The sequence below is a fragment of the Trachemys scripta genome, chromosome 9 (genome assembly GCF_013100865.1).
Source record: "Trachemys scripta elegans isolate TJP31775 chromosome 9, CAS_Tse_1.0, whole genome shotgun sequence".
Classification (NCBI taxonomy): Eukaryota; Metazoa; Chordata; order Testudines; family Emydidae; genus Trachemys; species Trachemys scripta.
In genome coordinates, this window is record NC_048306.1 from 1836147 (window position 1) to 1849079 (window position 12933).

At 47.6% G+C, this 12933-nt stretch overlaps 1 protein-coding gene across 1 annotated transcript in view; it reads left to right on the forward strand.

The window, feature by feature from the left end:
- Positions 1 to 12933, forward strand: part of HTR2C (5-hydroxytryptamine receptor 2C) — a 130993-nt gene that overhangs the window by 116297 nt on the left and 1763 nt on the right. The window lies entirely within an intron of this gene.

Here is a 12933-nt window from a genome sequence, read left to right on the forward strand (position 1 = left end):
TGCATGGCCTCTGCCTCCACACTGCATAGTTACAATCTAGCTTGTGCTTGGTGAATACTGGGTGGGTGCTACCAGAGCTGCACTGGCTGCCCCTTCATTTCTGGGTGTCACTCAAGGTGTTGGTTGGGTCCTGGCTGACTCTGAACCTTTCCTCTCCTCCCATGCAACAGCTGAGCTCAGCCGAGACCAGAGTGGACAGTCACTGTAGTTCTGTATCCAGGGGTTGGGTGGAGAGTGGGTGCCTTCAACTCTGGAATTCACATCCCGCAGCCAATTTCAACACAGCTAGATTCTCAGCACCTTCAGGGCACGTTGCCACGGACCTGTCTACCTACTGAAGCTTGTTCTGGGGGCTGAGTGTAGGAGAGAGGGGAAAGAGCTCCTAGCATGTTGGCATTTTGTTGCTTTCATTAATAATTTTGTTGCTGTCATCTAAAAACAGCCGACCTCCATAAAACATAGCTGAGGCAGATGTCAGGAAGGTCAGTCAGAATTTTGAGTGAGTCGAAGACCAGAGCATGGACTTTATGACAATTGTTTTGTGATAATAGTATTTGGTATTATCAAAGCACCTTTTATCTCCAGATCGTATGAAAGTCGGTAATGTCCCCATTTCGCAGATGGAGAAAGAGAGGCATGAAGAGGTTAATTGCTCACCCCCAATGACAAAGCTAGTCAGTGGCAGGGCTACGGAGCCAAGTGCCCTGACTGCCGGCTCCCTGTTCTCACTCAGTGGCTGTAGGCCAGAGTCGTGCCACATTTTTCCATTTTGATTTTCGTACAGAGAAGCATCTCACTTGCAGTTGTATGTAGAACAGGAGCAGGAGGCAGAAAAGCTCTAAATACGTGTGTGTGTGAGGTGGGGAAAAGCACAAACAAGGTAATATTAGTCAAAAAGAAATTGCCTATTGGAATCCTGAAGTGGGTTTACACACTGTTGCAAGAATACATCGAGCTTTTCAATTCTCAAAATGTGGGGCCTGATCATGTCCTTGCACAGGTCAATGGAGTTTTCCCCTCAGTGAGGACTGAGACAAAATTGAAAGAGAACTTCAGGATTTGAGCCATTGTTAGGATCCCAGAACTCAGTGTAATATAGACCTTCACATCCGCAATGTTATTTTGTGTTAGACCGATACACCCTTAAATCCAACTTCACACTCACTGCCCTTCTTGTCCTTTGTCCTGACTCACACTGACTGATAACAGAAATGCAGTTTGAGCTTCTTGTTTGTTACCTTATTTATTGGCGTCAACAGAGCTGTTTGTGAGAGTGAGCACGACCCCCAGCACTGTGGGTTTGTGGGAATTCTCCCGGAGGCCCTGTTCTCCACTACGTCAAAGCTACTCAGATGTAGTAGGTAGTGGCAGCCACAGGAGGCCAGTTGCAGCTCCCTGATCCTCAGCCACCCACCCCCAGAGGAAGGTCTTTTCTAACTTCTCTCGCTGCTGTAAGAACCTTAGGCAGCAGGCCTCTTGCTGTGGAAGAACGTCTAGCTTCTTGGTAGGTATGAGTTTTTCTGTTTCTCTAGCATCCAGCGTATTAATAATAGCAACAAAACGACAAGTCCCCCATTTGCTCTGTTCCAGTTGAGACGCAATGCTGCTCTTCGTTATCCAGCCCTCGTTCCAGTTTCGGAAGAAGCTTGGTTACACAGCTTGCCTTGCTGGCAATCTCTCCACCTGCCTGTTCACGCGACACCATTTCAGGCTGGCATAAGGACAACGGAGGTCTCTTGCACTGCATGAGAGCAAAGTAATTGGCACCTCCTGCACACGTTCTGCGTAGCAGGTAGCAGCTGTGACTTCTCTTTGGCATCCTGACATTACATCTTAATGAGCCGCAGACCTCCACATGTCTTGTTGATGTTGTATTAATTGTGAACATCATGGTTTTTTTACCATTTCAAGATGATCCCTTGCCAAGCAAAGCTTCTGTGGATTGAAAACATAACAAATAACTAAAGAAAAACAAAACACAGTCAAGCGTGTAGTCAAGTAATGGCTGGGGTATGACATGGACTGTGTTAAAACAAGATCAGTCTCCAAGATTCACATACTATGCTATGCTTTAGGCTTTAGATTGGTATCCTGTTCATCTATGCAATAAAGCACTCACCTTTAAAAAGGATTTCATACCCACATTTGACTGTCTCGGTGTTCCACCTTTTTTATCACTGAGATTTATTTATAGGAATATGAAAAATGACACGTAAAGGAACCGGTAAAAGTACATGCTTATCTCACCTTAAGCAACGTTCGACTGTATTTTATAATAGTCCCCTGTTGAGGGCCTGAGCCTTCCATCCTTACTCACGCTGAGTAGAACTTTACTCTGCAAGTTGTTCCAGAGAAGTCATCTTGTGGACCTCTAGGTAGCGCATCAAAGCCCTATTGATCTCAGAGGGGTTACTCATGGAGTAGGGTCCTACTCGATCTGGGGAACACTGGCAGAATAGGGCCTCAAGGGCTAAAGGCAATCGTATTCTTTTTCGGAAGTTTTCCAGCTCACAAGAGAAGGTTACACATAAAAGTAAAGGGAAGGCTGGTGGAACTTGATATATTTGCCCTTCATCTTTTCGTGTGTCATAGTTTTAGAGTAAGTTCACGTTACTTGGATTTGATTTGAATTTATGCCACGAGGTGTTTGATAACTGTCTCAGCAAGGAATTCTTTATGGTAGGGACGGCTGGATCATGGAAGCAGCTCCCATGGACCCTCCGTGCCCTGCAGAGCCTAGTTACCCCTCTGGGATGCTGCACAAACGTGAATCCTGTTTGTATACTTGAGCCCTAAGTTAGCAAACAGAGCTGAGGACACATGTTACAAATGTGGCTAATGTGCAGGATGACAGATGGGAAATCTGAATGTGTTACTGGGCCTTTACCCAACCCTTGTAATCAAGGTAGGCTGTTCCTGGGTGGGGCTCGTGATTTGGAGCCAGAGAGTTATTAACAAATACGAGCTGTCAGTATCGAAGCAAGGGCTAAACAGGCACATTTCACCTTGTCGAAAGCAGAAAATCTCCTGCACAATCCTGCCTGGAAATGCTCCTTCTGTGGCAGGCACAACGATAGTATTACTGAAAAAATGAAGTGACTGCGTGTTAATGAAAGCACGTACAGGGCATTCCCCCCCCCCCCCCCGAAAGATCGGGGGGAACGCAGGACTGTTATTTCTGTCATGAGAATGTTTATGGACATGAAGTAACTGTTTGACCCTCACTGTGGCCAAAAGTCTTTGCTCAGCTTCACGTGCCGGGTGAGAGCTGATGTGTTAATTTAGATGGAATAAATGGGCCCAACATGTTTGCGTCACCCAGTCACTTTCCAACATTCAACAGTGTTAACCAAAGTTTGGGGTTTGGAATACAGAGACCTCAGCCTGCTTAGCACCGCGGCAAACCCACCCTTACAAATCCTTCCAACCTCTTATTACAGATCCAGAAAAGAAGAAAATACTGTGACAGCCTTTGAAATGTAAAGCATTGAATGAGACTTTCCTTTCCACACCTCCCCTCGTTGCCTTACCCGTTAGCTGAAGAGCGCTCTGGCAAGGAATCCCCACTCCTTGTCTCACAGGCTCTTCGGTGGGGATAGCTGTCCTGCTGGGAGACGAGAAGAAGGTAGTTGAGATGGGCTGGAACTGTTGTTATTAAGTCTCCAATTCATCCCAGGTGGTGTTTGGGATTCAGCTCGAGCTGGTACAGGTGGCAATGTCATCTGGCCCCTCTCTCTGGCCCAGTCTGGTCAGGACATTTCTCAGGATCAGGCTGACATGAAGGCCGGGGTCCCAGGGGGACGTGCCGCTGGCAGCCATGATGGTGAAGCTCACTCCAGTAGCCTCTGTCTGTTGTTCCCTATTTTCCCCTCAAAGTCTCTTTTCTTTAAGGGGTGGAATAGCCCATCCCCTTGTTATTTTGTCCACCACTTACGCTTACTTTCCAACACCCCAATTTTGGTTCACTGATTTCCAGACATCGCAGGAACTTTCACATACTTTTTACAGTTCAGCTCACAATTAGAGTCAATTTGTAGGCCCAATTATCACATAATTGACATAAATCGGTGCATCTCCATTAAAGTGAAGAGGGATAGCTCAGTGGTTTGAGCATTGGCCTGCTAAACCCAGGGTTGTGAGTTCAATCCTTGAGGGGGCCACTTGGGGATCTGGGACAAAATCAGTACTTGGTCCTGCTAGTGAAGGCAGGGGGCTGGACTCCATGACCTTTCAAGGTCCCTTCCAGCTCTAGGAGATGGGATATCTCCATTAATTAAATTAAAGTATTAGAGCTTCATCAAGTTGGACCAGATGAAAATGTGGCCTCAGCTAGTCTCTTGTCTCCAATATTCTGTAATACTGACTGCTAATGGAGGCCTTCTTGGGAATTCTGCACATATAGGACTTGTTCCTCAGCTGCTGTAGATGGGCATAGCTCCATTGTCTACAGTGAGGCTATACGGACATATCCCAGCTTAAGATCTGGCCCAAAGATAGCAGAATATTTGAGTCAAGGACTGAAAAGCAGAAGCAGGTTCAGAATTTCATTCTAAAAGGAGCTCTGCTCTAATACACTGGCCAATTAAAAAAAAGACGTTGCCCCCACTATGTCTTGGTTGTTCATTAAATCCTCTCACAGACCCTCTCCTGAATGGGAGCAGCTTGTCTTCGGCTGATTGGCACCCAGTGAAGGAATTCTAACGAGACAGGAAACCTTGTGTCTGCAGAAAACCAAAGTAAAACGTAATTCATGAAAATAACAACTGTGGTGCACAGAAAAGAGGTGACAGAAAAGTGAAAGTGGATTGATGTGCTCCTCAGCCTGAAATGACGGGGCTTTGTTAAGCTGTGTGACAGATCTCTTCTTTGGCGCCCTAAGAGATGATGGAGGTGGTTTTAACACTGCCAGGTGACTCTGACACTGTGTTACTCTACACTTTTGCTTGGGGAGTAAGGCTAGGCTTACGGTTGTCGTACTGGAGTCGGACTCAGGAGATCAGGTTCAGTTCCTGCATTGGCTACAGATCCTTTGTGTGACCTTGCATAAGTGGTTTAATATTTCTGTGCCTTAGTTCCCTATCTGTGAAAACCAGATATTCCCTTTCTCCCAGCCTTTGTCTGTCTTATCTATTATCGTTCTGCTACAGTTAGGGTCAAGACAGGCTTTTTGTTTAAAGCTTGACTCTTCTAAGTGCTCTGAAGTCTGCACAGTTACTCAGATTGTCTTGAAAGTTTGCGTGCCTCTTGGAGGTGCAGAGTTTGCTCAGAGGTCCAAATTTGGGGCTGTTTGAACAGGGGGTGCCTGAGATCCAGCCCCCGGGAAAAACCCAGATTTCTGTAAAGTTGACCTTTGGAAATGCATTTTTGCATAGAGCTAGGGATCAAAGCAGGGCTGAGATCACCACACCAGGGTCTCCCCAGCAGAGCACATGCCGCCCACTAGCCTTTGGGGGAAATCAGATTACAACGTTATTTGAGGAGGAGTTTGCTCCTCCGTAGGGACACTAGCAAGAATTTCTAGGGCTCAAGCACCTCCTGGGTTACACGGTGTCTGTGCAGAGAGAGAGCAAGACCAAGAGTTTTGAAAAGCAGCTAAAATTCACAGTTCTGCAGCTCTGCGACTGTTCTGGTCATTGAATCTGAGTCCCACACAGACACTGTGAGTTCACATCCCACCCAGAGCGGACATCTGACTGGCGACAAGGGAGGGGTGTTGCTCCAGTCTGCCTCTGTTAGTTTGGGGAAATGGAGTCTGAGAACAGCAGACTATTCAGAAGGCACTGGAATGATTTTTAAAAAGAAAATATATGACACAAGCCAATGCTAGCTGGAGTGGAGCTGATTAGTGGTGGAAGTCTGGAGAGGGGCTGGGAGCAGTGCGGGGAGAGGGATAAGGGGATGGGTGGTAAGAGCGGGGTTTGGGGGAATGGGGGACACTGGGCAGGGAGACATGAGGGTGAGCGATGGGGGGCTGGGGGAAATAGGGGTAGAGGCACCGGTCAGCTCTAGGTTCCCCTCCCTCATGTGTGCCATGATCGGGGGGGGGCCCAGCTCATCTACAGGGGTCTGAGACACACACCCCCCACTCCTTAACCGCTGTTACTTGAGCTGGGATATGGGGGGGCTTGTCATTCGCGGAGGAGCCTATCTCCACACCCCACCCACGTGTAGAGGATCTGGCAAAGCCCTGCCCATCTGGGTATGCAGCTGAGCACGTGCGTGCTGACACTGGGTGAGCAGTGCAGAATGGGCATGCTTGTTGCATATCACAGGCTGTCCTGCCCTGGGGAGGGAGGACGGGAACACGCACTGACACTGAGTGGAGCGGCGTCCACATCTGCCGACTCTTGTTTCAGGCTGTGTTCATCTCCGTGAGGTGTCCTCATTCCGCTGAGACTATCCCCACTGCACCCCTCACTGAGCCTCCTGTGCTGTGGGGAAGGAGAGATGTGAGGGGCCAAGCAGTGCACAGAATACAGCTGCTTTTCAGAAAACTGTAGTGGCTCTAAAAAGAGTCTTTGGGGTCTCTCGTCATGCCTGGGGTAGATAGCTGGATTTCAAGGCTGGGTCCAGTTGGAAACCTGGGTACACTGCTAGGACACGTCCCTGCCCCCCCTCCCCCTCCACACATGGGGTGGGGAGAAGTCTGGACAAAATAGTATGATGGGGCCAGCTGGGAGGATGGCCAGACTGGGAGGGACAAGGCTGATTGGTGGGGCTGTGTGGAGGAGAAGGGGATAGGGGCAGGATCAGTAGTCCACTTGGCTTCCATGCTAACTACAACTGCTACAGTGACCACTTGCTCCTACCAACAACTTTTCTTTCTGTTAAAAACACTAGGAAATGAAATGGCAAAAAACTTTGTTAGTGCTCATAGATTCCAAGGCCAGAAGGGACCAGTGTGATCATTTAGTCTGCCCTCCTGTATAGCACAGGCCAGAGACCTGCCCCCAAATAATTATTCCTGGAACAGATATTTTCAAAACTATCCAATCTTGATTTCAAAATTGCTTTTGACTCAATTGGGTTTTGTTGTCTGCCCACGGTGAGAGATTTTGTCTGTGACATTACATTTTCAATGGTACATGTACATTTGGGCATTTTTTACGAGACTATCTCTGGATCAAATAATGAAATATTTTACAAAGATGTGTTTGAGGTCACTTGTGCTTTTGTTTTATAAATTGAGACTATACTGTGAGGCGTGTCTGCCCTCTGTGACCGCTACAGCATCTCAGCAGCATTCAGAGAACTGAGCTGCTGGCTTGAGAACGCCTTAAAAGATGACAAAAAATGGGCATTAAGACAACAACTGTAATTGAATTTGTTGACCAAAGGGTCTTGCTCCGTTTCCCTTTCCTCCTGCTCTCCCTGTGCCAAAGAGGAGATGCAAAAATCTGAAAGCAGGCGGCACAGAAAGACTATCCCAGTGGTCTTTCCACTGTGTGCCGCTCTGAAATGAGACTTCCCACTCAGATGCCACTTGGCTAAAGACGCATTGAGCACCCCAGTAGTGGGTGGGTTGGAGATTGTTGTGTGACCTGTTGCGTGCCAGTCAGCTGCAGGAAAGGAAAAGGCTGCTTTGAAGTCTACTACATAATAGTTATTTATTCGCATTGCTATAGTGCAGGGGTAGGCAACCTATGGCACGCGTGCCGAATGCAGCACGCGAGCTGATTTTCAGTGGCACTCACACTGCCCAGGTCCTGGCCACCAGTTGGGAGGACTCTGCATTTTAATTTAATTTTAAATGAAGCGTCTTAAACATTTTAAAAACCTTATTTACTTTACATACAACAATGTTAAAATGTTTTACTGGCACGCAAAACCTTAAATTAGAGTGAATAAATGAAGACTCGGCACCCCACTGCTGAAAGGTTGCTGACCCCTGCTCTAGTGCCTGGGGGCCCCAATCATGGACCCAGCGCCCCATTGCGCTAGGCGCTGTATAAACACAGCACAAAAAGATGGACCCTCCCTTGAAGAGCTACAAAGGGTTCTTAGTAAACTCGTACAAATACATTTAGCCAGATCTGGGGAGAATGCTGTGTTAAGAGCGTACCTTTAGCAAAATGGCTGCCAAGTAGGTCAGGCTGGGAAGGCAGGGAGATGACTCGGGACAAGTCCCAGTCTTGCCCTCATAAGTTCTGTTCTTGTGGTCACAGCTCAGGTAAGTGTCACAGGCACAGAGCTCCCAGCTGTGTTCTACTGGCCATGCCACGGATGGGGGAGGGAGAACCTCAGGTTGCAAGGCTGGGTGATGGGGAGGATGGCTGTGGTTGGGAGAAATGGGGGAAGGTGGAATAGAGGAGAAGGGGGGTGTCACTTGGCCACTCCCAGAAGGTGAGTCCCGAGTAAGAGGCAGATTTAGCGGTGGCCCCTGACTGTGCTACAGAACAGGTATTGGAGTGGACAATCTAGCTGCCCTCGAAAATATGCCTCTGGCCCTCATCCTGGTCTCGGTCACTGGGTTGTGATTAAGGAATAGCTCCAGGCAAGCACCGGTGCACAAAGACTGAATGAGATCAGAAGTATGCCTGGCAGCGCAGGGCAAGCTGGTCTAACCACCCCCCTGAGGGTAGCAGGAGCTGGGGGGTTTCTCCCAAGGAGACAACCAAGCAGCTCAGATGGTCCCAGGCTGGAGGGAGGATTGTTTGGGGATGAAGGTGCTTACAGTGCAAAAGAGGTTATCTGTGAACGATGGGGGCAACGTTTATCTTAACTGGACTGTTTCACCCGCTCCCTAATAGAAACTTGCTGTCCTGTCGCTCCATAACACACTCCTAGAGACTAACCGAGTGCACTCATGTATCGGAGATCCGATGGGGAGCGCTCTCCTGCTCACTCCCATCCACAGCATCCAGGAGTCAAAGGATCTGCCTCTGCTACCCAGTAAAAGTGCTGTGGCACTGGGCCTTGAGACAGACGGGGAGAGAGGAGCACCCCTGTCAAACCTCGAAACCAGGACAGCGAGGGTTGATTAAAGCAAGGAATTTATGCGGAAACATTTGCATATTTTAATCAACTTCTAAAGATCTCTTTGTTTCAGTCTTTGGAAAGCTCCGACGTTCTCCATGCTGCAGTTATTGTGTTCATTGTGCTTTTGTAACCTTTCTTCTTCAAAGGCAATGAATAAGTGCCCTCCTAGAAATTGGAATCTGTCATAATCCCAGGCTTTCCGAATCATCTGCCATCTCTGACCACTGTGGAGTATCAAGAGAGCACATATGAAATGGTTAAGAACTGACTATCGGACAGATTTCAAAAAGTCGTTGTCCACGAGGATTCATCATCAAATAGGGGTGTTTCTAGTGGGGTTCTGCAGGGATCAGTTCTCGGCCTGATGCTATTCAACATTTTCAGCAGTATCATAGACTCATAGACTTTAAGATCAGAAGGGACCATTATGATTGTCTAGTCTGACCTCCCGCACAACGCAGGCCACAGAATCTCACCCACCCACTCCTGTATCAAACCCCTAACCTATGTCTGAGCTATTGAAGTCCTCAAATCGTGGTTTGAAGACTTCAAGGGGCAGAGAATCCTACAGCAAGTGACCCGTGCCCCACGCAGTAATCTCAAACGAAATATAAAATAAAATGCAGATGACACAGAGACTGGCGGGGTGGTGGTAAACAATGATGAGGACGGGGCAGTCAACCAGAGCAATCTGGATCGTTTGGCAAGCACGGCCCACTCAGACACAATGTGTTTTAATATAGCCCCATGCAAAGTTCTACATCTCGGAACAAAGAACTCAGGCCATCCCTACAGAATGGGGGACTGTATCCTGGAAAGCAGGGACTCTGGGAGGGATTATGGGGTCATAGTGGACCGAACATGAGTTCCCAGGGCGATGCTGTGGGTAGGTTGTATACAGAGGGGAATAGGGAGTCAGAGCAGGGAGGTGATTTCACCTCTGCATATGGCACTGGTGAGACCGATCCTGGAACACTGAGTCCAGGTCCGGTGCTCACATCTGAAAAAGGATGTTGAAAAACTGAAGAGGGAGCAGAAAAGAACCACAAAAATGATTCGAGGGCTGGAGAAGATGCCTGACAGTGAGAGACTTAAAGAGCTCAATCTGATTAACCTATTGAGAGGTGACGTCAAGTGTGTCGGTACCTTCCTGGGGAGAAGATGCCGGGTACCAAAGGGCTCTTTAGTCTAGCAGAGAAAGGCAAAACAAGAGCCCATGGCTGGAAGCTGAAGCCAGAGAATTTCAAATGACAAACTGGGAACAAATGTTTAACAGGGACAGTGATTAACCATTAGAACATCTCCCCAGGGAAGTGGTGGACTCTCCATCTCTTGGTACCTTCAGATGAAGACAGGTTCCCTTGCTGGAAGACATGCTGTAATCCAACACTGAGCTCAATACAGGGGTGAGCAGGGGACATTTAATGGCCTGTGTTACACAGGTGGTCAGACTAGATGAGCTAATGGTCCCTTCTGGCTTTACAATCTGACTCATTCCTGACCCTGGACATCTCAAGCTCTGAAATCGAGTCTGACACTGGCACCAGCTCCTAAGTAATTTCATTTCTCCTTCTCAGAACGGAGATTTTCCCTTTCCCTGCCATCAGATGGTTCCTGCAACAACTGGCTTTGCTGCATCACAAAATTAAATATTCACCTGTTGTTAAGAAATATGACTCCGATCAGATGCATCCAGAGTAGAATATACTTGTCAGCCATCATAATTTAGGTATGTTTAAGTTAATTTTAATAGATGTGAAAGTTACAAACGTTTTTAGAAGTGCAACAGGCCTGCCTGACCCATCCTGTTTGCCACACAGTCATTCTTCAGGGTAACAGCATTTCCCAAGAAGAATTCTTTAAAACTTTTTTCACAAACATGTTTCACTTGCAGTTATCGATATCAAAATAGGACAGCAGTTGTTATTTTTCCACAGAGCTATCTGCTTTGACTTAAAATATAAATACAGGATATAAATGTATTCCTGATTCATGCCAGTGTCGCTGAGAAGGGAATTAGGTTCCATAATATAGAAAAGCATTGCCTATTTATGTGATCATAATGACACCCTGAATGTTCATCTAATCACTGTGGGCTAAATCCAACTCTGGTGGAACTCCATTGAACTCAGTGAAGTTGCATCATGCTTGAATTTGGACCCTTGTTATTTTCTGAATAGAGTGGGCTTGTTTCTTACTAACAACTTGTAGCAAAAAATCTATTCAGATTGTCAAGGTTTTATTCTGATATGACTTCGTTTGGATTACTCCCCTGTGGAAGGGCCGCAGGATCCGACCCAGTAATTGTTCAATAGCTATGAAGCCACTGAACCAAGAAGCTAAGCTGGTTTTTAGTAGCAGGGTGTTACATTGACTTGAGAGGGTTAAGGTTGCCGTAGTTAAGGTGAGAGAGGAGGCGATGACATTGGTGAAGACATGAGATGATGAGAGCCTGGATGTCAACTCTGGCAGTCTGCAGAGAGGGAGAGATGGCTGGATAATGGAGCTGTAGATCAGGACAATGAAGGACAAGCGTTAGGTATGTGAAGCATTTACAGGCGTCATTGCTTTTCAGCAGAAATTCCCTCACTAACCTACTGGCAAATAGTAACTGCATGACGCTGACAGTTCTCAGATGTATTCTTCAGGATCCTGGAAGTCACTTAGCAAAGGCAGGAAAAGAACGCCATGCTTAGAGCACATTTACCTCTCTGCTTTTAGATAAAGATTTTGGACTTCTAAACATGACACACACAAGACAATAGATATGTAATTTACATACAAAGATCTTGGTATTGCAAAGTGTCCCCCCCCCCGGATTATAATCACCCAGGAAGATGATACTGTACAGTATAAACCTAGGGTGAGCTCGCTGGTGAGCTAAACACGTCAGTAGGAGCAGCAGGGGTGGCTTAGCAGCCAGCGGCAGAGTGGCTTCCGCACACATTTCATCAATTATTGATCTTTTCAGCGTTCCCGGTGATTATTCAGCACTTGCAACCACTCCCGGCTCGGTATCATCCGCGCACTTCATCAGTGCTCTCTGTGCCACTGTCTACATCTAACTCATTGATGAGTGCAGAGAGCAAGGGAAACCCCCTTGGCCAATACAGGGATGCCTGTAGTTTTGTCAGCAGACCCAGTACTTGGGGAAGTTGGAAGATGCACCCTAGTAAAATGTAATTTATTCATTTAAAGTGGGCTTCCTGTCTCAGGCCAAAGCCTTATTTGTGTGCCTCTGACTTCAGCTCTGAGACTGGCCCATTCACAACCGCCTCCTTCACCCCTTCACTGACACTGGGGGGGTGCGGTTCCCTCCGCCCTTTCTGTTCTCACAGGCGTACCTCCCGTGGCAGCCTGTACACACCCGTAGCCTGTTGCATTCTGGGTCCTAGGGACAGGAATCAGACAGGCACTATTTGATGCATGCCTCATTATTAGACGTCACAATTGCTTCATTCTAAGGCTTCAGACCAGACTGTCTGTATGATGACTGCCAGGGATACGCTGCAGATAGCCCCCGTACCTGGAGAGACACAGGCTGTACAGCTTACAGAAACCCCTGCTCTCCCCTCGCAAATACAGACAAGAAGCTTGATCCTGAGAGGTGCTGTGCACCCAGAGGCTGAGCTACCACAGAGGTCAGCGTGTGCTTCCCCCAGAGCGCTAGGAAGAACCAGGCTGGTTTTCTCTTACAGTCGTTGCAATATTGGTTCACAGATTGGCCACACAGCTCGCTGGTTGTCACTTTCTTGTGTTTGGCCTGGGCCTGCCTCAGAAAGTCCGAGGGTCTGTCCTCCACTTGTGACCTCGCAGTCTCCCCAAACCTGGTGCCAGCCTGAGTATAGCAAAGCTCATTGGTGTCGTAAATAGCTACCGTGTCTACAGCCATGACAGCGTCTGCGGGTCAGAATTAGCATTCGAAATAACAGCCCGGGAACGAAGCTCTACTGA